Source organism: Podarcis melisellensis (genome assembly GCF_964234715.1).
Source record: "Podarcis melisellensis genome assembly, chromosome: W".
NCBI lineage: Eukaryota > Metazoa > Chordata > Lepidosauria > Squamata > Lacertidae > Podarcis > Podarcis melisellensis.
Genome location: NC_138535.1, coordinates 9,884,452 through 9,907,031, shown reverse-complemented (window position 1 = coordinate 9,907,031; position 22,580 = coordinate 9,884,452). Strand labels below are relative to the sequence as shown.

Genomic DNA, 22,580 nt, shown 5'->3' with positions numbered 1-22,580 from the left:
GCATGCAGGTAGGGTCTCATCCTGCATCCCAGATAGAGCTGCCCTGGACACAGAATGGACCTGTGCCTCCATGGGTCCCAAATGACCCCCAGGCTGCGCAGCTGGTCCTTCAGGGGCACAGTTGCCCCATTCAGGACCAGGGAGTCCCTCACACCCACCCACCCCCTGTCCCCCAAGAACAGCACTTCTGTCTTGTCAGGATTCAACCTCAACCTGTTACCCACCCCCCAACTGCCTCCAGGCAGTCACACAGGACCTTCATCTGCCTGCACTTGCCTCCCTGTGCAATAGGGCAGTTCATAAAAACACTTTTTTGAAAATGCCTGCTCCAAAGGTCTTATCTTACTACACTAGGGATTATATAGCTATATCTGAAATTTCATGCATATCAGTTGATATCTTGACCCTCCTCCACGAAAAGAGCTGTTTACTTGGCCGTTTTCCTATGTCGTGAAGGCTGAAATTTCAATTTTGCGGAGTAGGGCCAAGATATTAACTGATACATTTTGTATATTTGAAATATACACCTGGACTTGTTTCGATTAATTTCTAAAGGAGACTTTGCAGTTTTTAAAGTCATAATTAGGAAAAATTGTAATAATCACATATAAAAGAAACAGTATACAAGAAGTAAATAAGTATATTTTTATGCTATTTTTGTGTGTGTAAGGGGATAGGAGTTTAATTTTGATAATTAAATTTTCAGTGGTGGTGGGTTTGTTTGCATGTGTGAGTTGTTGTGGACTATGTTGTTGGGATACTGCCAGGGAGACAAAGGCCATCATGCCTCCACGCCGATTCCGGACGATCCATCAATCTCCCGTAGATACAGTATCAGTCAATTAGCGACACGAGCCTCAGAAATAACATGCCACATTCCAAGGCTGGTGCACGCTCTTTCAGCAGAGTACGCACAGCGAAAGATGCACTCAGGAGAGCATTATTTAGAACTTTATTCAGCGTTGATCAGAACAAAGAAAAATAACATGACTGCCTGCTTCGATGTTCAGGCGCAGAGAGAGACAAAGCTATGTACAAAACATAAACTTCCTGTGAACAGGAAATACACAGGCTGTGACACAACAACCTGCTCCCTTTTTAAGGTGGAACGGAAATATCCTAACATAAGTTGTAAATAAAGTATTAATTTTTTTTAAAAAAAAGAGATATTAACTGATATACATGAAATTTCAGATATAGCTTTATAATCCCTAGTGTAGTAAGATAAGACCTTTGGAGCAGGCATTTTCAAAAAAGAGTTTTTTATGAACTGCCCTACTGTGCAAATCGCACTCCCCACAGCCCACCAAACCGTGGACCACAAGGAAATGTGTTGCGAGCCAGATGTAGGCTGCAAGTTGCCCACTTAGGATTTCAGATCAACAGAATAGCTAACCCTGGTGACGCTTGTTTCATCCGCTCCCCCCCCCTTCTTTCACTGCAGCAACACCAAAAGATTTTGCTTCCTGTTTGATTTAAAACAGAGTTTCACGTTAACATCTGAACTTGGGGAACTGTGCCTCTTTAAACTTAAATGTAAAGACAGAATCAAACCATAATGAAGGACAAGCTGCACAGCCTGGGGGTCCTTTTGGACCCAGGGAGGCGCAGGTCCATTCTGTGTCCAGCGCAGCTCCATCTGGGACGCAGGATGAGACCCTCCCTGCCCGTGGACTGTTTGGCCAGAGCGGTGGATACTCTGGTTATCTCCCGCTTGGACTACTGCAATGCGCTCTACGTGGGGCTACCTTTGAAGGTGACTCTGAAAGTGCAATTAATCCAGAATGCGGCACCTAGACTGGGGACTGGGAGTGGCTGCCGGAACCATATAACACCGGTCCTGAGAGACCTACATTGGCTCTCGGGACGTTTACAGGCCCAATTCAAAGTGTCGTTGCAGACCTTGAAAGCCCTCAACTGCCCAGTATACCAGAAGGAGCGTCGCCACCCTGGACGCCGGGGTCCCTCTCCCGAGGGTTGTCAATATTAAGAGGATGCCAGCAAGGTTGAAACTTTCTGTAAAATAAAGGATTTAAATTAAGTCTTACTGATACCACATAACCCCAGTCCTGAGAAACCTGCATTCACTCCCAGGATGTTTCCGAGCTCAATTCAAAGTGTTGGTGCTGACCTTGAAAGCCCTCAACAGCCTCAGTCCAGTAGACCTGAAGGAGCGTCTCCACCCCGGACACTGGGGTCTGTCTCCTGAGGGCCTTCTGGCGGTTCCCTCCCTGCGAGAAGTGAGGTTACAGGGAACCAGGCAGAGGGCCTTCTTGGTGATGGCACCCGCCCTGTGGAACGCCCTCCCACCAGATGTCAAGGAAATAAGCAACTATCTGACCTTTAAAAGACATCTGAAGGCAGTCCTGTTTTGGGAAGTTTTTAATGTTTGATATTTTAGCGTGTTTTTAATATTCTGTTGGGAGCCATCCAGATGGGCGGGGTATAAATAATATATTATTATTATTATTATTATTATTATTAAAGTTTAAATATCAAACGCAGAATCAAACCATAACGTAATATAAACAAACCCCAGTTTCCTGAGTTGGATGTAACAGCAGACTGGTTTCTTTAAAATTTGACGTGAAATCTTCTGATCTCGTGGCCATGACGGAGAGGAAGGCGTGTGTGCCCTTGAGCCTCAAATGGGAAGTCATTGACTTCTGAACTGTTGAGGGAAAATTATGATTGATGTTTTCATGTATTTTTACTCTTTTGTTGGAAGCCTCCCAGAGTGGCTGGGGAAACCCAGCCAGATGGGCGGGGTCAAAATAATAAATGATGATGATGATGATGATGATGATGATGATGATGATGATGAACCAGGCCTGAATCTGGGCAGATGGTTCATTCTCTACTCGCCGTAATTACCCTGAGCCCCACTGTTCCTGTTATTTTGTGGGATTGGGACCTAGAAGTTGCCTTCCCCGCAAGCAGACAATTGGCCTGTCCAAGTCAATACTCTTCATACTAAGTAGCATATTAATTTCAGATAGGGGTCTTTCCAGCCCTACCTGGAGACCCCCAGGGGTTGACTCTGGGGTGTTCTCTGCATGCGAAGTACCATGTTTTTCTGTGTATAATACGCCCCCCCCAATGTATAAGACAACCCCTATTTTTGAGCGCAAAATTGAGAAATAAACAATGGCAACATTCCGTGTATAAGATGACACAAAGCTATCAGCATACAGGGTTGTAGGCAAATAGAAAGGGTAGTTCACAGGCCCTGTCAATTAAAAAAAAAGTGGTTGAGAAATTTCCACCCCGAGAAATAATTGCTTTCTGATTTAATTGAGAACGTGCTTCCTGTTTCCATCTACATGGCGTTTTATATGCAGCGCCGTTCAGATTGAAGAGCATGATCATCTTCTGTCAATCTTCATAATTGGCTTGATTGTACATGCCCCCATGTATAAGAGGGGGGGGACTCCAAATTAAGAAGGGGGGGGGGAATTATATCTGTGTATAATACGACCCCCCAAAAATGATTAAAATACAATAGAGCGTCAAACATTAAAAGCTTCCCTAAACAGGGCTGCCTTCAGATGTCTTCTAAAAGTCTGGTAGTTGTTTTTCTCTCTGACATCTGGTGGGAGCGCGTTCCACAGGGTAGGTGCCACTACCAAGAAGGCCCTCTGCCTGGTTCCCTGTAACTTGGCTTCTCGCAGGGAGGGAACTGCCAGAAGGCCCTCGGCGCTGGACCTCAGTGTCTGGGCTGGATGATGGGGGTGGAGACGCTCCTTCAGGTATACTGGGCCGAGGCCATTTAGGGCTTTAAAGGTCAGCACCAACACTTTGAATTGTGCCCGGAAACGTAATGGGAGCCAATGTAGGTCTTTCAAGACCGGTGTTATGTGGTCTTTGCGGCTGCTCCAAGTCTCCAGTCTAGCTGCCGCATTCTGGATTAATTGCACTTTCAGAGTCAGCTTCAAAGGTAGCCCCACGCAGAGCACGTTGCAGTAGTCCAAGCGAGAGATAACCAGAGCATGCACCACCCTGGTGAGACAGATTCAGAATGAGTTATCCGCCACCGGCACTCTAGCTGTCTCAGTGATTGTTTCCTTGCCCTCAGCTCCAAAGAAAACCACGGGGCTGTCCCGGCTCCATGCAATCGGAGAGGGCGCTTCGGAGCCAGACAGTCAATAGCCCTGGTTAACTCCGTATTCCAACGGGTCACCAGGGAATCAGCTGAAAGGCCATCAACATGAGATAAAGCATCCCCTACCACTCTCTGGAAACCATTTGGATCCATTAAGTGGCAGGGGCGGACCATCCGAATCGGTCCCACCTTCCTGCAGAGGGGAAGGGTCACGGAGAAGTCCAGTTGCATCAGGAAGTGATCTGACCATGGCACTTCTTTAGTTTCACTTCTACTTAGTGTCAGATCACCAACGTCCATAGAGGTGAACACCAGGTCTAAGGCATGTCCGTGGCTATGAGTTGGGGACAGCCCCATGGAGGCCATGCTTTCCATGATGTCCCGAGTGGCTCCTTGTAAGGTCGTGTCGGTGTGGATGTTAAAATCCCCTAGGGCAACCAAACTAGGTGTCTCCAGGAGAACATCTGCCACAACCTGAATCAGCTCAGGCGGGGAGGTCGGTACACCAAAAGGAATCCTGTACTGCCCCTATTGCTCAACGTCCAGAACATGCACTCAGAGAACTGGGTCTTCTCAATAGGATGCCTGGTGCAAACTAAGGACTTCCTAAAAATAACTGCAACCCCCCTCCCCACCCACAAGGCCTGGGTTGCTGTGCGTAAGAGAAACCTGGTGGACAAGCAGCGGCGAGGACAGGCCCATCTGCTTCATCCAACCAAGTCTCTGTCACACATGCCAGGTCAAGTCCTCCATCCACAATCAAGTCGTGGATGACAGCCGTCTTGTGAATCCTTGACCTGGCATTGCATAGCAGCACCTTAAGGTCGTGTGGTTGATTCCAGTGTCCTTCTGGTCAAGCCGAGACCCAGAGGCAGGAATAGTCCTCAAACAATGACTAAACCTGCCTCCTCATTAATGACATGGTTTGGTCTTAGTGTAACTCCTCCTCCTACCTGTGATCACTGAGATTAGTTGTCCCAGTGCACCACTCCCCCCCCCCCCAGGGAACCTGCCCAAGCCATTTTGTTGGCTGGGACCCACTCCCAGGCAGCCCTGACCCCTCCCTTCAAAAACAAAATAAAACCTATTAAACAAAAAGAAACAACAAAGCAATAAACCCCCAAAACAGTAAAAGTTACAAACATACCAAAATTATACAAATTCCCAAACTCGACTAAACATCCATCCCACCCCCCACACCAGAAATAATTTTAAAAGGTAAAAAAGAAATTTAAAAAACATTTTAAAAAGAACTCTGTGCTATTCTGAATTCTCCTGGGCCCAAGGATTAAGGCTTTCTGGGAGATGATCTATAATGAAATGAAAAAGGTATTTAAATATACCTTCTTAAAGAAACCAGAGGCTTTTCTCCTGGGCATGGTCGGCCAATTGGTGTTAAAGAAGGATAGAACTTTCTTCATGTACACCACAACAGCAGCAAGAATACTCATCGCAAAGTATTGGAAGACACAAGATCTACCCACCTTGGAAGAATGGCAGATGAAAGTGATAGACTATATGGGACTGGCAGAAATGACTGGCAGAATCCGAGACCAGGGAAGAGAGATGGCGGAAGAAGATCGGAAGAAAAGACTATTTGCAGAAACATTGTAAAATTAATGAATGTTAAAATGATATTGGATTGAAATGAAGTGGCTTTAGCAATAAGGTTAAAAAGAATATGTAAAAATGGATTGATAATCAGATGAAAATATAAAGCTATAATATGTTAAGACATAGAATTAAGATAAAAATAAAGAGGGAAAGGATTTGCTGAATTAACCACGTGAACTGGAATACAAAAAAGGGGGTGTGAGGAGGTCAGGGAAATAAGTAAATGAAATATAAGATATGAAAAGATTGATCTGTTTTTAATTGTTTTTTATTTTTCTTGTATTTTGTATTTTTCCTATGAATTTTTGCATCTTTTTATTTTTATTTTCTTTTTTTTAATTCTGTAACTTTTTCCTATTTGTAAAACTTTAATAAATATCATTTTTTAAAAAATGAATTCTCCTGGGCAGCAACAGCAACAGTCCTTATGAGGCCTGTCAGGCCCCGCCCTGGCCAGGTGGTGAGTGGTAGGAATGGGACCCTCAGGCACTCAAGCAGGGGAGTCGTCCTGGGTAGCTGTACCTGTATAGCTATATAATCCCTAGTGTAGTAAGATAAGACCTTTGGAACAGGCATTAAAAAAAAAAAAAAATTATGAACTGCCCTAAGAGGCAACCTGCCCTGCATGATCAGAATAAAAAGGGCAGAACTGGAGGACAGGACAAATCAATATGAATTTAGGGATAGGGCAGGCAATGGGTGGGTAACTTTAAGGCATACATTTCAAGCGGGGGAACCCTTGAGACGAGGGGGTGAGTTGGAGGCTGGGGGCCACAGACGAGTACAGTGGTACCTTGGTTCTCAAACGGCTTGGTATTCAAACAGCGAAAACCTGGAAGGAAGCGTTCAGACCTGGAGGCAAAGCTAATCATGGCCCAGTTTTATCCTTGCAGGCTCAACTAAAAGAAGTTCTTCGTTAAACAGACTGAATAACAAAGTTCCTCCAAATTCTGAGCAGCCAGAATCCAAAGGTTTGCAAGCGGAGCAGAAAGGTGCAAAAATCAGATTTCCTCCCCCCCCCCCCCGCAAAAAAACCAGGATAAGTGGGGAAATTGGTTGCTAGTGAAAGACGTTTTTTAAATAAACTCTGGTCTTATTGATAATAATGTTTAATATTCAAATACAACAGCAGTCCACTGTTAATGTAAAGCACATCAATCCACCAGGATCTTTGCCTGCATTAACTACATTAAGACGAAAAGGAAATATGCAGGCATACTTAACTTCAGTGGGGCTTCTGCAGGAGGACTGTATGTCTGTCATTTGTGCACTAGCGGTGCAGGGTGGCTGAAAAACAGATTTTTAAAACATCTATTTTTACCTCTTTCTTGCTTTGATCTAAATTGGGCTTTAATTTTTTAAAATTATTGAGCTTCCCTTAAGAATAACATGTTTTAAATCATATGTGAGTGTAGGTTTTCGCTGTCTCTCCACAATGTTCTTTCTTTCTATTTTTTTTTTTTAAATATTTTATTAGGTTTTTAATAAACAAATTTCCACTTTCAAATACATACTTCCATGAATCCAATGGACTCCCCCCATCTCCCGAGCACTGCATTCCCTGTGTAACCAAAACCTCAGCAATTTGTTAACTTGTTTTATACATAACAATATATCTTCCATTTTATCGTGTTATCTGATGTAAACATTTCGATACAATTGCATTAGTTTTTAATTTCCACACAATAAAAATATTTCGTTACCTCACTTCTGTCTTATAGTGTCTTATTTTTCAATTCAGAAATTTGCCGATACTGAAGCTATACCTTCCTAGAAAGGAGCATTTTTTTAACATTCATACAACTTATAATGCTTTTTCAAATAGTCCTTAAAATTTTTCCAAACTTCCTCCGTTTCTTCTTCTCCCGAGTCTCGAATTCTGCCAGTCATTTCAGCCAACTCCATATAGTCCATCAGCTGCGTCTGCCATTCTTCCAATGTGGGTAGATTTTGTGTCTTCCAGTGCTTTGCCAACAGAATCCTCGCTGCTGTAGTAGCGTACATAAAGAAAGTTCTATCTTTCTTGACCATCCTCTGGTCTACCATGCCCAGAAGGAAGGCCTCCGGTTTCTTAGGTAAGGTGAATCTCAGCACCTTTTTTAGTTCATTATGTATCATTTCCCAGAAGGCCTTCACTTTCGGGCAGGTCCACCAGAGGTGTAAAAATGTCCCTTCCTCTTCCTTACATTTCCAACATTTATTATCGGACAGGTGATATATCTTTGCAAGCTTGACTGGGGTCATGTACCACCGGTATATCATTTTCATAATGTTTTCCTTCAAGGCAGTACATGCCGTGAATTTCATTCCGGTGTTCCATAACCTTTCCCAGTCTTCAAACATAATGTTATGCCCCAAGTCCTGTGCCCACTTTATCATAGAGGATTTGACAATCTCATCCTGTGTGTTCCATTTAAGCAGCAAGTTATACATTCTCGAAATTAGCTTAGATTTTGGCTCAAGCAACTCTGTTTCTAGTTTCGATTTTTCCTCCTGAAAACCCACTTTTTTGTCTGCTTTAAAAACTTCCTGGATTTGAGCATAATGCAACCAATCTCGCACCTTGTTTTTTAACTTTTCCATACTCTGTAACCTCCATTTATCTCCAATTTTTTCAATTATTTCCCAATATTTAGGCCAGTGGGCCTCCATATTGAGTCTTTTACGTGCTTTGGCCTCCATCGGTGAGAGCCACCTCGGAGTTTTACTCTCCAATAAGTCTTTATATTTTGACCAGACCATGAAAATTGCCCTTCTGACAATATGGTTTTTGAACAATTTATGAACTTTAACCTTGTCATACCACAAATATGCATGCCACCCAAAAGCATTATCAAATCCCTCCAGGTCAAGGACATCGGTGTTCTCCAATAGGATCCAATCCTTCAACCAGCAGAGGGCTGCAGCTTCGTAATATAACCTCAAGTCCGGCAGGGCAAACCCCCCTCTTTCTTTCGCATCTGTTAGTATTTTAAACTTTATTCGGGGCTTTTTGCCCTGCCAGACAAATTTAGATAAATCCCTCTGCCATTTTCCAAAACATTCCACCTTATCCACGATCTGGAGGGACTGAAACAAAAATAGCATTTTCGGCAATACATTCATCTTTATAGCAGCTATTCTGCCCAGCAAGGAAAGTTTTAATCTTGACCATGTTTCCAGATCTCTTTTTATCTCTGACCAACATTTCTCATAGTTGTCCTTAAATAAATTCAAATTTTTGGAGGTCAAGTGCACCCCTAGGTACTTTACTTTTTTAACCACATTTAGTTCTGTTTCTTTTCTGAACTCCTCTATTTCAGTAATTGTCAAGTTTTTTGCTAAAACTTTAGTTTTTTGTTTATTCAGCTTGAATCCCGCCACCCGACCAAAATCAGAAATTAATTCTAACGCTCTTTTAGTACTAGAGGCTGGCTCCTGTAATGTTAATACCAAGTCGTCTGCGAAAGCTTTCAGTTTATATTGTTTCTCTCCGACCACAATTCCCTGTGTCAACCGGTCATTTCTAATCATGTTCAGTAGCACCTCCAGGACTGAAATAAACAACAGAGGAGATAGAGGGCACCCCTGTCGTGTCCCTTTTTCAATTTTAAACTCCTATGTCACCACGTTGTTTACTATCAATTTGGCTTTTTGTTCTGAATAAATTGCTTCTATTCCATTTTCAAACCCCCGCCCTACTCCCATCCTTTCCAAATTTTTCTTCATAAACAGCCAAGAAATGTTGTCAAAGGCCTTCTCCGCATCAATAAAAATCAACACCGCTCTTGTGTTTGAATTAATCTGTAAAAACTCCAAAATGTCAATGATGTTTCTTGTGTTGTCAAATAAATGCCTACCAGGGAGAAAGCCTGCTTGGTCCTTATGAATCACTTCATTTAAGACTTTCTTAAACCTACTTGCCAAAATGTCTGCAAAAATTTTGTAATCCACATTTAGGAGTGAGATAGGACGGTAGTTTTTAAGTTGAGTTTTTTCAGATTCTAGTTTTGGGATCAACGTGATGAAGGCTTCTTTCCACGTTTCCGGTGCCTTCCTCCCCTCCATAATCTGGTTGCAAACTTCCAGCAATGGTTGTGTCAATGAGTCCTTCAGTACCTTATAATATTTGGAAGTAAGCCCATCAGGTCCCGGAGATTTGCCCAGTTGGAGGTTCTGAATGGCGCATTCAATTTCTTGGGTTGTAATATTACAGTTCAGGGTTGCTCTCATTTCCTGGGGTATTTTTTGTAATCCATTAGTTATAACAAATTGGTCCACCTCTGAGCTTTTTTGTGGCCTTTGAGAATAGAGTTCTTTGAAATATCTCTGAAAGGACCTTCTAATTTCATCGGGTTTCTGAACCATTCTCCCTTCAATCTCTAGATTTGTAACTGTGTTAAGTTTTTGTCTCTTTTTCAGCTGCCAGGCTAACAATTTTCCACATTTGTTTGCAGATTCAAAGGATCTTTGTTTCATTTGTTTAATTTTCCATTCCACCTCTTGATTTATCAGTTTCGAATATTGTGCCTGGAAAAACTTCACTTCTCTCAATACTTCCTTTGATTTAGGCCTGGATCTCAGTTTTCTCTCTCCTTCTCTTATTTTCTCCAAGATCTTCTCCTTCTTTTCATTCCAGAGTCTTTTTTTAATCGTGTTCTGTTGTATTAGAAACCCTCTTATCACTGCTTTGCTTGCGTCCCAGATTATTCTTTTTTCCACATTTGTCTTTAAGTTTATTTCGAAATAGTCCTTTAAAACTTTTTGGGCCTTCTTAACAATCTCCTGATCTCTTAACAAGGCGTCATTCATTCTCCATCTGAACGATCCGGTTGTATTTAGTCTCAATTCCATTCTCAAGGCGTTGTGGTCGGAGCAGGTTTTTGGGCAGATTTCCACTTTTCTGGTCTTAGGTGCCAGCCCTCTAGTTATCCATATTTGGTCGATTCGCGTCCATGTCATATGGGCCTCAGAAAAGAAAGTTCCTTCTTTCCCTAGAGGGTTCTTGATCCTCCATATGTCGATCAAATCCAAATTGTCAGTCATTTCAAAAAAGGTTTTTGGAAGTCTGCCATCTTTCATTATATTAGCACTTTGTGACTTATCCATATTCACTGAGGCGACACCGTTCATATCTCCCAACATGATAATGTTGTTATAGTCCAAATAGTCCAGCATAATCTCGTGCAGCTTCTTAAAAAATTCCGATTTTCCATCATTTGGGGCGTAGATTCCTAGAATTAAAAACTTTTCTCCTTGTGTCTGGATTTCAATTGCCAAAATTCTGCCCTGTTCGTCTTTAAATACAAATTTTGGGGACAAGTTCTCCTTTGCATAAATCACCACTCCTCTTTTCTTAACTTTATCCGATGAAATAAATTCTTGGCCTAACCTTTTATTGATTAGCACTTTTCTATGGAGTCTTGTCACATGTGTTTCTTGCAGGCAAATAATGTCCAATTGTTCTTTTTTCAAAATATGAAATACTTTTCTGCGTTTTTCTGGAGAATTCCCGCCATTTATATTCCAACTAAGAAGCTGTAGAGACATCCCGGTCTACTTCTTGGGTATCACAGTTGGGTATCTAATTTGTCGTCCTTTTCCGGAAGCTGTGGTGCCGGGCCGCCTCCAGATGGTATGGATCCTGGTGGTAATCCCGGTGGTGGAGGCCAAGAATCTACGGCTCTCTTTTGGAGGTCCTCCTCGTTGTCGTGTAGGAACTTCTGGTGGTCTTCTGGTGTTTTAATTCTTACCTTCTTTCCTTTATAGGTGAATGACAGACCTTGAGGAAATTCCCACCTATAAGGGATTGCGTTGTATCTTAACAATTTGGCCAAGTCTGTGTATGTGGCTCTAAGATCCAGCAAATATTTAGGAATGTCTCTATAAATTTCTGCCCTTTTGCCTTCGACTTCCAGGGATTTTTTAAAGTGTTGGCCTAATATCTTGTCTCTTTCCTCTCTTGTTCTCAAACAAACCAAACAGTCTCTGGACTTATCTTTCTTAACCGATCTTCCCAGTCTGAAGGCCGTCACAATCTTGAAATCTTTATCTTCTTCAACCCCCCAAAATTTAGAAAACAGCTCCGTCAAGAATTTCTCTAGGTTGCCCTGTTCCAACTCTGGGACAGCCCTCAGCCTAAGATTACATTCCTTACTTTTCAGTTCCACCATTGACAGGTAGGCTTGCTGTTCTCCTACCTGTCTTTTCAGAGGTCTTACTTCCCCTTTGATCTCTTCCACCTTCTTGCACGCTTGCTCAGCTTTTTGATTGGCTTCCGCAGCTAATTTGTAGTTCTCCGCCGTAGCTCCTTGCAGTTTCTCAATAGCCTGAGTGTGCTGCGAAACCTGATCTGTTAACTTGCTGATAGTAGATGTAGCTCTATCAATTTTAGATGACTGATCGTCCACCTTCTTATTCAAAAGTGCCAATTGTTCCAAAATTTGTTTCAAGACTGGATCAGTTCCTCCAGCTGCCATTTCTTCTGTAGCAGGCGTTTCAACTTCCTCCTCCTGCGCCGTCAATACAGTTGGCACCGAGGATCTACGATGATGGATCAAGGTTGTTTGGACAAGCTGCCCAGCTCTCTTGTCTTTTTTCTTTTCTTTAGCTTCCTCAGCTAAAGCTTCCTTAGCTTTAGCTGCTCTTGTTTTCGCTGGGCCACTCATTCCCCAGCTGCTGTTCAAGGTCAAATAGTCTTTCAATCCATGAGAAAGGCAAGTCCAGAGTATAAACAATTAAACCACAAAAAATCCCAATAAGATACAGTTCCCAGACCACTATGCCTCCGCAAATCCACTAGGGGGGGTTTTCAAAGGAAAGAAAGTTTCTTTTCCACCATCAAAGCTCCTATTTCAACTGAAATCCCCAAGTTCAGAAAGGAGGATTTCAGAAAGTTCTGTTTCAAATTAGTGCCACAAGGTAACGGAGAGGTTTCGATGACAGTATTAAAGCGATAGTGTATCCATCAATGCAACAGTTTATGTTAAGAGAAAAGTTTCAGCAGCCTGACAGTACTCATTTGCAACACTGGCAGTCCAATAACTCGGTTATCCCCTTCAATTCCACATCTCTTCACAATAGGAGGAAGATTCTCTAGCACACTGAACCAAAACATTTATTTCTTCACTCTTTTTCGATTTCTAGAAACACACAGTCTATTAATGCCCCTTCTTACTTCTTTCAAAATCTCTTTTTAACGCTTCAGCCCGCATCGGGTTCTTTGCTTTGCTCCGATTAGCAGGACCGGAAGGCGGACTTCCTGTTACTCGCCTCCCGTTTTCAGCCGAAATAGACAAATTTAAGTTAATCCTTAATCAGTTCTTTGGTACCCCTTACTCACGGGTAGATTACAGCCAATCTCGATGTTTTTCAAGAAGAAAGGTCGGCGCTCATCAGCAACAGCAGCGCGGCTTCACTTCCGCGAAAAGAGCGATGAACTCACAGCGCCGCTCCCCCGTTCACGATCCGGAGCCTCTTACGAGGTCCCTTCCTCGCTTCTGGGGGGGCTTCTGGCACCCGCCGAGTCCCACGGCCACAGGCTCGCTCTGCCTGCGGTTTATCTGGATGGGTCTCCGCTTCGCCGTAGCGGAGGACCCTTTTTCGCGGAGCCCCTCTTCACTGAGTAAAGAGGACCGCCATTGCCGTTTTGCGCCGCCTCCGGAAGCCCACAATGTTCTTTCTTTCTAAATGAACTTTGTTTTTTTTTTTTGTTTTTTTATAGAATATTTATTAAGATTTTCAATAATAATACAATGAAAAAGAAAAAATGACAAAAATACAAAAATAAAAATAATTAAAAACACATAGAATTTCCATTACTTATTTTCCTTTAACTTATTTCCCAGACCTCCTCATACCTCCCTTTTTTGTATTCCAATTCAGATTGTTAGTTCAGCAAATCCTCACCATTAATTTTTACTTATTTCTAAACTTTTTTTTCATATTCTCTTAAGCATTTGGAAACCACTTAATTTCTGTCCAACATCATTCTAACATTCATTAATTTTACAATATTTCTGTAAATAGTCTTTAAATTTCTTCCAATCTTTCCAAAGTTTCTAAATGAACTTTGACTTGCAATAGCCCCCTGTCCTTTCTTTCGTTAGGCTGCTTGCTTCATTTTTGGATTTTCTGTTGCAACCCTCTTTGGTTTGTTCCTGCCCTTCAGCTCGCCATTCCCAAGTCAGTCCTCTGGAGAGCAACGTGCTCAGCTGCCTGCTCACCCCCACCCAGGCCTCCCTAGCTAGGAGTAAAAGTGCCGCCACCTTGTCAGCTGATGGCAGAGATCCCTCAGGTAACAGGGCACCAGGGTGGATAAAAATCAATGATTTTTAACACATTTGATGTGGGCCTGCCGTTGCACTTCATTATGAGTGGTGCATCTGGCCAATGCACTTACTAAACCTCTCTTTCCAACTCAATGAAAGATATAGCAAGGACAGACAGAAGGGGTTTGCCGTAGAAACATCAAAATGAAAACCTAATCCAGGCACCCATAAACTCAGCCTTCCAGCTGTTTTGGGAATACAACTCCCATCACCTCTAGCTAACAGGACCACTTTTTTTGATTTACAGTAAATCGATTTTTAAAAAATTTAAATTGGATTTTTAAGATAAAATGCTTTTGGAGGAAAAAATCTTTCCAAGGATTTCCTTTTAAGTTACATTCTAGTCAACAACAAATTTTCACTGTTTTTTGTGTTGAATATATGCTATATGGCATGGGTAGGCAAACTAAGGCCCAGGGGCCGGATCCGGCCCAATCGCCTTCTCAATCCGGCCCGCAGATGGTCTGGGAATCAGCATGTATTTACATGAGTAGAATGCGTCCTTTTATTTTAAATGCATCTCTGGGTTATTTGTGGGGCATAGGAATTTGTTCATTTCCCCTCCAAAAAATATAGTCCAGCCCCCCACAAGGTCTGAGGGACAGTGGACCGGCCCCCTGCTGAAAAAGTTTGCTGACCCCCTGTTCTACATGAATGAATGGGAAAGACTCTGGAGAGAAGATATTAAGTTCACTGCACATTATAACTTGAAAGAAAATGGGATGGAAATGTTTTTTTGATGGTACCTGATCCCAGGCAAACTGGCCAAACCGTCTAAAACAGGCTTCCTCAACCTCGGCCCTCCAGATGTTTTGAGACTACAATTCTCATCTTCCCTGATGATGGGATATAATCTAAAACGAAGAAGGGCATGCTGTGGAAGTCCAGGTTTGACAGCTGTTCCTCTTCAGAGCCGAAGGGATACGCAGGATAGTGGACTGGGAGTCTTAGCCTGGGTAGGCAAAACTCATCCCTGTGTCACGGGGTGTGCTCCCATCCGGCCCACTTCGCAGAACATGAGACATACAGTGGTACCTTGGTTCTCAAACACCTTGGTTCCCAAAGTGTTCTGGTTTTCGAACATTTTTCGGAAGCCAGACATCAAATGCGGCTGTCGGCTATTGTTTCCGAGGTGCCTGTGCCAATAGGAAGCCGTGTGATAGTTCAGAACTTAAATGGTTAAATGTTCTGAGAAATGCGTCACCTGCTGACGTCAGTTTTTGGAAGCTAGGAGGAGCTTGTTCCTGTACTTTCAGTTCTCCCTGTGTCTCTGAGAGAGAAAGACGTGCTTTGCTATGGCAGCAAGCAGTGATGGATTCTGTTGATGAAATGCTCTAATAAACAACTGTAAATGGACTTAAGTGCTCTCTGAATTTCTCTGAAGCTAGGCGACAGTTTTTACCGCTGTGTTTACTCTGCTGAGCGTGACCTGAAGGGAGCAGACTGGCGCAGCTTGTGAAGAAGTGTGCCGGACCCGTTGTAAATGTCTAATTGGCGATCGTAAAGCAATTAGAAGGTCACGCATCAATCAATACATTCCACAGGTTATGGAAGGTCAGTCACCACTCGTAAAACTGTCGCTGGAGGCTCCAGGAATGCTTTGAAGTGAGCGTTCCGAGGCAGAGGAGGGGCAAGCCGGAGGCAAACGGCTGGCTGAAAGACGCGATAGTTTGCCTGGAGCTACAAAGCAGCGCTGCTGAGAGAGCTGGAAGCTAAAAGCAGCTGGAAAATCGTTTCTCCACGGAGAAGGGAGAGCCGGAGAAGCTGAAGCTGATCGTAAGTAAGCTTGGGCCCCTTGGGAGAACGGGAGAAGATGGCAGAGAGCCAGGATATACCGGTGGAAACCCTAACTTTAAAAAGTTGGGCAACATGGAGCAAAAGAATAAGGGGTTGGTTCCTGGTCCATGGGCTTTGGGGAGCAAGCCAGAGGGAGCCACTACCACCCCTTAGCTGTGAAGCGGCTGGAGACGTTGCAGGCTGTGAAGCTGCGTTGCCTGAAGATAGCCAGCAAAGAGAGCTTGATATGCTGAGAGCATGCGTTCATGCATCGCTGAGACCCCACTTGGAGGGTGTAAAGACAGCGAGGGCTGCCTGGAATGTGCTGAAGGGTTTGTATGAAGCTTCAGCGGGAGGCCAGAGCCCTGCAGACGCTGGACAAATAGCCCCTGTTCCTGAGTCAGCCTCAAGGAGCGCTGGTAAGCAGATAGGGGGGGCGAAGAGTTCCAAAGGCAAGTTTAAAGAACTTTCCACTAGTGCTGAAGCGAAGAGCAGCTTCAGGGGGGGCCAGGCTGGTGGGAGGCGCTGTTCCAGAAGGAGGAAGGCCAGGCCAGCTGGGAGGAGCCCCGGGCAGTGTTTTTCCACTGGAGTTCAACATCTGCGTGGCAGTTGCCCCCACCGGAGCACACAGGCGCGGCAGGATGTTGGCAAGGACACTTCTCATGGGAATCAGCAGGGTTTCCATGGCAACAAGCCTGGCCAGACGGGCAGGCGTGGGACTGAGTCCAGCGGACGTGGAAAACAACAGGAAGAGACTTATCAGCTTTCTGCAAGCATGGCTTTGTTTGAGAACAGCTGTGTGGGAATCACTGAGCTGAGCTTTGTTATTGACTCAGCAGCTAACCGCAACATGGTTCCTGAGACACCTGCAGTCAAGTTGTGGAATTGCAAAGCAATTTCCACGGGACAAACTGTTTTATTTGCAGATGGACAGCGAAAAAATGTCACTAACTGTGGTACATTGTTCCTTTCTGTTTTGCAGGAGCAGATTGAAGTGTGCACCATCCCAGAGATGCCTCACTGTCTTTTGTCTGTGCCTTATTTGTTAAATAAGGGGTTCAAAGTTTGTTTTGAAAATGATGTCTGCACAATCTCCAAAGGGGAGAGGATACTGGCCAAGGTTAAGAAGGGGCAGAATGATCTTTTCATTCTTAAAACGTCTCTTGGGGGTGAGGGGAAGGTTGAGAAAGCACAAGCGTTGCGTGCTACAGTTCCCAATCAGTGTACTACAATTCCCGCTCATCATGTAACATGTGCATGCGTATGGCATCAGAGAACAATTCATGGGTCGGTAGAGGACTTGCAGACTCTGCCTGAGGTTGCCAAGGGGTGTAGGATTAAAAATTGTGGAAGTGCCATTAATTGTGACACTTGCAGACAGGGAAAGGAAAAAGGGTGCAGTTACCCAAAGGTGGAAAGGGTAACCACTAAACCCTTTGAGCTGGTACACATAGATTTGTTCAGTCCTGTCATGGAACAGAGTCTGGGAGGGGCCAGGTTTCTGCTAACGCTTCAAGACAGTTTTTCGCAGAACACTTGGAGTTTTGGTCTCAAATCCAAGGAGGATGCAACACAGCTGATCAGGAGCTGGATTGAGGAGGTAGAACAGAGGTTCTCCACCAGGGTGAGAGCAGTCATCAGTGACAGAAATGCTAAGTACACTGGTTCTGCTTTGAAGAAGTTCTTTCACAAGAAAGGGATACGTCACACAGTTACAGATCCCCAGCAGAGGGGGGTGGCAGAGCTTAGAAGTGAGGCTCTGGTCAAAGCAGCACAGGTAATGCTTACAGAGTCTGGGTTACCTCCTAAGTTTTGGTTGGAGGCAACCAGATGCGTATGCTTCACCTGGAATAGGACCTACAATTCACTGGTAGGTGACACACCGTTTTCTTTGTTGAATGGCAGGAAACCCCAGGTCCATTTTCTGCGCAAGTTTGGATCACCTGCAAAGGTGCTTTGCAAGGCTTTGCAAGGGCCAGATGGAGCCAAGTTCCAGAAAATGATCTTCTGTGGGTATGAGCCAGAAGCTCGTGCATGGCGGTTTGCTTACCCGTCAGGTGATCAGAGTAAGGTACTGATCAGTAAACACGCTGAATTCTTTGAGCAGGATGAGAAGCCAAAGATTGTTGTCCAGCGTGATCTTCTCTCAGAATGTCTCTCTGATCCAGAGGACAGTTCTGATGAGGAGGAAGGAGGGGCTGAGGCTGCTGATGACGACCAGGTCACTGACCAGGGTCAAGAGCAGGATGGGGCATCACCACAAGTTGTTAAGCGAGTGCCCAAGAGTGAGCCTAGTTCTCCTGTGAGTGTAATGGAAAGGATTCGAAGACGCTTTAAGTCAGAGGGGGAATCCCGGGATGCAGAGGACACAACTGCTGACCAAAGTGAGTCAGGGGAAACTCCTGAGTTTGTACCCAGGCGATCCAGTCGCACAACCAAGGGTATTCCACCTGAGAGGTACCAGGCCACAGGTGCGTGGGTAAGTTTCGCACAGTGCGATTCTGAGAGTTGTGAGGTGATTCCACAGTTGCCTAACAGGGACGCCAAGGGAGGGCGCAAGGCATTGGGGATGAGCTTGACCTCACAAGGTGTTACTGAAGATGTTCCACAGGTGTCAGGCAGGGACGCAAGGGGGGGGTGTGATAGTTCAGAACTTAAATGGTTAAATGTTCTGAGAAATGCGTCACCTGCTGACGTCAGTTTTTGGAAGCTAGGAGGAGCTTGTTCCTGTACTTTCAGTTCTCCCTGTGTCTCTGAGAGAGAAAGACGTGCTTTGCTATGGCAGCAAGCAGTGATGGATTCTGTTGATGAAATGCTCTAATAAACAACTGTAAATGGACTTAAGTGCTCTCTGAATTTCTCTGAAGCTAGGCGACAGTTTTTACCGCTGTGTTTACTCTGCTGAGCGTGACCTGAAGGGAGCAGACTGGCGCAGCTTGTGAAGAAGTGTGCCGGACCCGTTGTAAATGTCTAATTGGCGATCGTAAAGCAATTAGAAGGTCACGCATCAATCAATACATTCCACAAGCCGCGCCTCGGTTTTCGAACATTTTGGAAAGTCAGACGGACTTCAGGAACGGATGAAGTTTGGCACTTTCGTTTTTGCTCTTTATTTGGCGTTGAAGCTTTTTTGGTTGATTTGGTTTTGTGACTGTGTAGAGCCCAGTTCAACTACTGATGGACTGATTGTGTGACTGCAGAAACGGATCGAATCCCCACATCCAAACAGTGACTTTAGCTACTGATGGATGGATGGTGTGACTGTGGAAATGGATTGAAGCCCCTCATTCAAACAATGACTTTAGCTACTGATGGATGGATGATTTTTTTATTTTTTTAAAAGTGTTTATTAGTTTTCCAATAAGAACATCCAATTAACATATCCAATCCAATCCAATAAAAATAAAAAACTAAAATAAAAAAGTCCAATTGTATTATTTTGGCAACTCCCAAATCGTTAGTCTTTCCCTTCCAGCTGTTATCAGAGATACAGAAGAAAAACCTCCTTCAAAGACTCCTTGTTGATTTATTCTTAAGCGAACTGCTTGCTATGTAGCCATATATCAGACATGACGATATTTGGAATCCACCGAGTCCCCCGTCCGGGCCCTGGAGGGGGGCTGCCAGGCATCCATTTAGCCTTTTATCGCGCTCATAATGAAAAAATTCTTTTTGCAAACAGTTGCATATTTAATATTGTCTCCAATCTTTATAACCAACCATCGGTTCGCTCCTGTTTCTCTTAATTAGGGAGGTATTTCAGATATTCTGGGTAGGCGCCATTTTCTTCTTTGTTTTTGTCTTTAACGGGGATTTCAAATCTGCGAATAAGTCCCAATTATATATAAAAGTCCATCTGTGCTCACTTTTTAAAGAGAATTTAAGGCTCTAAATGAGGCTTGGCATGCAGAACCAATTGTTAATGTTAGAAGAAGAAAACAACATACCAAGCCCCTCCAGATTCCAAACATCATAATGAGGATCTCTTTGAAGTTCAATCTTTTACACCAGAGACTGTATATACTGAAGGTTTTTTTTCCAGCTTTGTCAGTTCACAGCATGTCTATTTGTTTTTCAAATCTTTTTATTTTCCCAAACAGATGCGTCCGGCTATGGGGTGGTGTCAGGGAACTGCCATCAGTGCCGGAGGGAGAGAGCAAAATCCAGAGGGATTCCAGAGAGCGTCCCGGGATTGGGAGAGGCAGCCTATCTTCTGGGGAAGAGAATCAGCTTAGCACCAGTGGAGAAGGGGGGCAGATGGGGGAAGCGTTTAAGGCCCAGGCTCCGTTTAAGGCCCAGGCTTGTCTGGGAACTGCCAGTGAAAGGCCCGAACCTTGGCAGGTGCATGCAAGAGGTCGGCCGGTTCCCATGATCTTTCATCAGGCCCATAGCCCACCCAGTCAATTAGATAGTGGAGCTTGCCACAGAGCTGTTTCAAGTCCAGGATCTAGGCAACCGGGAACTCCTCATGGCCGTCAACCTGGACTGGTGGTGGCGGGGCGATGCGACCCGGAAAATAGTCTGCATGGCAGGGCTTGAGCTGGGATACATGAAACACTGGGTGGATCTTCAGGGAGGGGGGAAGCTCCAACTTGTAGGCGACCGGATTGATCTGCTGCAGGATGGTGAATGGTCCCTGGTACTTGTAGTCCAGCTTAGCCGAGGGATGTCCAGTGTGGTGGTGCTCCAAGGACAGCCAGACCTTGTCCCCGACCTGGAATGAGGGCCCCTGCTGACGCCATCGGTCAGCTTGCGCCTTATAACACCGGGGGGGGGGGGAATCATTTTCTGTTGCATGAGATTTTTCAACTGTTCTTATATGTACTTTCAATGCTGATTTCAAATCTGAAATCGATTTCCGTGTACATGCTATAGTTATCTTTCAATTTCTGACTTTTGCCGATATGCCATATTTACCCTGGGGATAAGTGGACGCTGACACGTTGATCTACCCTAACCACATGGTAATTATTGTTTTGCAAACTTAATTTTTCTTTATTTTTACAGTTTTGTAACCTAAATATTTGTATTTTTCAAGTAGACAAAAATGTGTAAACAAAAAAAAAATTGTTCCCCAGTATACTGTGTATCCCAAGGGAATACATTTTTTTGCATACCTCCAACTGTACATAGATATAAATGTCATTTTCAATGCTATACATGTCATGTTCAATGCTATATAAGTCACTCACATTTATACTCATATTGTACTACTTTGACTATGCGTTTAATAACATATTGAATTCTTGCATTGTGAAAAACAAATATTATGGTGAAAAGTGAAAAACATGAATTGCAAAAAACCTAGAGCTTACAGAACAAAACCAACTTCAGATATGAAATCAGCACGTCGAAAGTAGGTTAGAACAACTGCAGGTGTCAATGCAACAAAAATTTTGTTCCCCAGTGTAATCGGCCTTGGCTCTCTCTAGGTGCTGTACCAGGTCGGCTTGTGTCTCCTGAATGTGGGAGACCTGATAATTGGCAGAAGGCACGAGAGATGCTGCCGGTGTGCAGGGGTGGTGGCACGGGTGGTACCTGAAGTTGGCATAGAAAGGGCTCTGTCCCGTGGAGTCATGGCAGGAGTTGTTGTAGGATAACTCAGCCAATGGCAGCAGATCCGACCAGTTGTCCTGATGATAGCTCAAGAAGCAGTGGAGATACTGCTCCAGAACTTGATTAACCCTCTCCGTCTGGTCATCTGTTTATGGGTGATATGCGGAGGAGAGTCGCCTTTCGATACCCAGTCCCTTGAGAAAGGCCGTCCAGAACTGGGACGTGAACTGGGGGCCTTTCTGAGATCACCGTGTCCAGGAGCCCATGTAGTCGGAATACGTGTTCAAGAAACAGATGGGCCGTCTGTTGCGCTGTGGGGAGGCTGTGGGGATACAGTGTGCCGTCTTGGTGAGTGACTCCACCACCACCAGAATGTCCCTTGGACACCGGCAGGTCCATGATGAAGTCCATAGAAAGCGTTGACCATGGTCTGTGGGGGGTGGGTAATGGCTGGTAACGGTGTCTCTTGTTGGTTTACAAGCCCCCTCCGCAGAGGCTGGCCCCTCTCACTGTCCTCAGAGCTTGCTTACCAGTAACCTCCTCTGGCTGATATCTCGGACAGACCAGGGAGATTTTGATAGGCAACATTTTCCCAAGCGTGGGTAAAATGCACAACCCCTCCCTCCTGCTTCCGCAGGGGAAAGAAAATAAGTCAGAAATCTATTTACATGATGTTTATGTTGGGAATTCAAGCCCATATCAGGAAAAACTGGCAACAATCCCAGGCACCCGGCTTGATTCCCTGTTGACCTCCCTGGCTGCATTCCCCAGCAAGTGCAGGCTAGGTCTCGATCGGCGATTCTTCTCAAACGTGAGAAGAACACCCCCCCCTCTTTCCTGCCCCCTGGCAGGGGAAAGAGATAGACAGAAACGTATTTACATGCCTTTATTTCTGTCTTTGCAGCGTTACAAAAAACATGACTGCTCTCTTCAAACTCCAGCAGTGTAGAGACAAACACTTCCTGTACTTCCTGGACAGGAACAAACTTAAGAGCTCATATTATACTCTGAGCTAATTCCGGTGCTTCGCACTGTGAATTGACTGTCCCTCTGTTTCCCACGGGCAGTCCCAACATTCCCATCATGTTTACTTTTCAAGCTAGCACTTTGCAGCAGCATTGCATCCATATTGTAACATACTCCCCCATATGAATCAATGTGCACTGCGAACATAGCTTGATCCAAAGAAGAAAACAAGCAGTTGTTATACATATAACAATCCC

At 44.3% G+C, this 22,580-nt stretch overlaps 1 pseudogene across 1 annotated transcript in view; it reads left to right on the top strand.

Annotated features, from left to right (window-relative positions):
* LOC309361214 (ensconsin-like) overlaps window positions 1-22,580 on the top strand; it is a 225,524-nt pseudogene that overhangs the window by 87,122 nt on the left and 115,822 nt on the right. The window contains exons 6-7 of the transcript XR_014173427.1: window positions 6,610-6,708; window positions 13,866-13,991. The product of XR_014173427.1 is annotated as an ensconsin-like (transcript). The remainder of the gene's footprint in view (window positions 1-6,609; window positions 6,709-13,865; window positions 13,992-22,580) is intronic.